We start from the raw sequence: 4091 nt of genomic DNA on the forward strand, positions 1-4091 counted from the left end.
AAACAAACAATAGCAGTCTACTATCGTCTTATAGTATTCAATAGTGAGTACAAAAAGCCATGACCGTGATTAGAAACCTTAACAGTCCCGAAGCACGGCACGTCGGACAAGCATAAGATATGTTTAGGATTGAAAAGTAACAAGTACACAATTGTCAAGCAATTTACTGAAAGTACTTAGTTTACAGTCCGATTCTAGTAAATCAGTTCTAGCACAGTCGGGTGGTGAAACGAGTACGGCATTTTATTTATTTGTTTGTTTGTTTTTTTTTTTCATTCCACGGAAAGTTTTATTGCTGGGAATAAAAAATAATGAAACTTCAAGTCCACGTATCATTTTTTTCTAATTATGTTCTCTCTGTAAATTTGCCAAACATATAAAATAATAAAATTGTAGTCGTTTTATGCTTCAGCATAAATTCCACTATATACAAGCTCGACATAAAACTACAATCGCCTCCCCCGAACCTTAATAACTCGAAGAAGCGGGGAAATCTAAAACTACATTTCTTTTGATATTATCTGATTGCAACCAATCCCATCGTCAACGAGGTAATAAATTCTTAATGTTTTCACCGACCCCCGAATGAAAATTATTTAAGATTATTTCGCACACAACGAAAAGTCAAAACTTCGTCATTAAAATGACCAAGAAGTTTTTGATACTTTACGGTATTTTATGACCATTCGTTAATAAAGTGAAAAAATAACGTTTATACTATTGACAATTAATAATTTTATTAATACTAAAACGTCAAATTTTAATTAGCATGTATCAGCAGCACTGCAATGATATCGTGTTTTGTCGTAACAATAACGGTGTGGAATGTTATTTAATTGCGGTAGAAAAGTTTTAGGTAATATAACTGTTGTATCCCATATTACATTTTCGTATTAATATTTGGTATTTGATGTGTATTTTGAATAATAACTCATTATGAAATTATTGAGTATTATTTTCCTATCATTACCCTTTGTTATAATTTCAAAGTTTATTTATAATGGAAATTCACCGAGTGTATAAGAAAACTGCTTTGAAGTATTCAAGAACGTAATTGGATACGTCATTTAAGGCTAAAAACTTTAAATGCGTTTAATAAATCCACAAACCCTAGTCCAATACATAATACTTATAGCATAGTTGTTAATGACACTTCGAAATATTTATAAACGTTCTTCTTGACATGAAAATGCAAATTGTTTTATTTTTGTAATTCATATATTTTATACTTGTACATTATTTAAAATCATAGGAGCTTTTGGCAACTACCCACATTACCTATGTTTTTTTTTAATTTTTTTATATAATGTGTATCGTAGTTAAGTAGATTGTAAGTTATTTGTTCTGTAAACAATTTGATTTCTTTAATTTTCATTATTATATGCTAAATTTTTTTCCAAGTACAATATACGTATTAATAGTTGCACCTGTAATAACATAGTCATAGGTAAATCTATGTCAAATCTCTCCCATCTCTCTCATTGCTATTTTTTTTTTTTTTGTTAAGGTATACTGACTTGTAATAAAAATTAAAAAGATAAAAGGTAAGTATAATAATTAGGGTTATGAGTGTGAAATATTTCATATAAAATTTTCACTTTAAAGTTATTTCAACCTGAAGCTTTTATCATTTTTCCACCCTTCAATGAAATATTGAAAAATATTTTTTTATTTTTTTTTTTTTATAATTTTTGAGTTTTTTGGTATGTTTTATTAATATAATTATAATTCAATAATTATAATGCAAATTATTCTATATTATAAATTTTCTATTTCTATTTGTTTGAATTTAAATAGGTAATAAGTAAAACTATACAAAGGTTAATAATATAGATAAGGATAATTAATATAATAGTGCATTTGGTTTATAACTTTATAAGTTATAACTATTAAAATTTAAAAGTTATAAATATTTAATAAACCTATCTTATTTTTTATATCTTATAATCTAATTTAATTTCATACAATTTTAGAAACCCTAATTGTAATATATTATAAATATAAGATGATAAGTTATTTTAATATCTATTAATTTATTATTTTTCCTACGAAAATAATTCTTAGTCTACCAAAAAAATACAATATTATAATATATTTTAAATCTATATTTATTTTTTGACAATTGAGTAAATTACTACATTATCATTATCATGTATTATAGCTGTGTAACATTATTACGTATTTTACGTATTATTAACAGAATATTACGATGAAAGTTCATTTCAAGTTTTAATGCTTACTAATAACTTTAAAAATAGTTTTACTGCTAGACATCACATTATCACATTATTTCAAATAGAGATAATGTACATATTATAAAATCAACATTAAAATATATTGTTATGTATCAAACATTCCCTCCTTTTTTCTTTTTTTTGTGTGTAACAATGAAAAACTATACCTATTCGTGTATGTTCACATTATCTTCACTACAGTATACAAAATTTACGGTACTTTTTGAATAAATCATTTTGTGAATATGATTTCAGGAAATAATGTATGTAATCAAACTATAACTGTCAAGCATAAAATACTGAACAAAGTTTTGATAAGATGAAAGGTGGTACCAAAATATTTTTTGGACTTGTGGTTAAAATTTAAAACATCGAATGAAATAACAAAAGTTGTGTTTCACTTGTATAGAAGTACTTTTACACCCCCAGAATAATAAAACTAATTTACACAGATAGTACCAAACATATCTGTTTCAGTGTTATAAAAGAATTACAAATATCGTATGTATAGCCAATATATATTTATATATAAACATATGAATTTATACTACACTTCTACCTTAAAAATAGTATATGATTAATAATACAATATGTATACACAATGAAAATTAAATTATCATAGAAATATATATTTTTCTAATAAATAATTAAACTCAATCATAAATATAATAGCATACAATGCATAGAATATTATTATAATAGTATAATATTATATAAAATGGGTTAATAATATTATATTGTATCGTTGAATAGATAGTTGGTATAATTTAATTTTTATACGTTATATTTATTAAATCTATTTATTGTATACATAATAAATATTTTTAGTTTGGTCACTTTAAAACTATTTTTGACATTTAATTTGTTTTGTCTTATATTAGCAAATTTAAGGTTATGAGTAAATGTAAACTCGGTAAACGTGCAAATTATCTTTTGTAAAAATATTTGATATAATATAAATTAATTTTGTTGTATAGACATGTAGTAATGTACTATAAGAAATTATTTTATTTAGTTTACTATATTTAAAAATAACTGTATTTCGTTAGAAACACACAACAATAAGTTATGATTTTTACATGTACGCAAAATTTCTTGTTTACATTCTCAATGGAATTTCTATAACTATATATTATTTAAAAATAAAATATGTACTTAATGTCCTAATACAAATTTTAATTGAATGCCTAATCAATACTATTATAATAATCATTGTTAACTTTCTAATTTGTGAATTCATACTATTATATTATGTTATATTTTTCTAAGCTATGACAGTAAAAAGTTATTAGTGTTATTAAGTAATAATTAATGACAGTTATTTTTAATTAAGTATACAAGTAATAAAAATCTATGAAATATATAAATAATTAGAAATATTTTAAATGAACATTTTGCTTCTTAATTTAAGTTATTCAAGTTATATCAAGTAACAATACTTTAATTTGATCATTGTTTCACATAATACTGTACAAAATGAGTGTACTTTTAAACAACTATATTTTAAAATTAAAACTACTTAAAAAGTATTACGTTGCCTTTAAGTCTTCGGATCACGCGTATAATTTGTTCAAGTTTGAATCGCGATTATTAAGTATATAGTATTCGAATTCAGTTAAACCTTAATTAAATCTCTGTGCATACCAAATTCATAAGCTAATTTTATGAGCCATCATACGGCGCACATTATTATACTATAAAATATCAAATCAATAAGACAATAACAATAACGTCCCGATGTAATATTGTATTTATATAACTTGTTTTTATCAACGCAAATTATTTATCGATCGAGCGTATTTCATCAACAGCTATCGTAGTATGACAATTATAGTAATAATAATAACAATATAATAA

Source organism: Rhopalosiphum maidis, chromosome 1 (assembly GCF_003676215.2).
Source record: "Rhopalosiphum maidis isolate BTI-1 chromosome 1, ASM367621v3, whole genome shotgun sequence".
NCBI classification, from domain to species: domain Eukaryota; kingdom Metazoa; phylum Arthropoda; class Insecta; order Hemiptera; family Aphididae; genus Rhopalosiphum; species Rhopalosiphum maidis.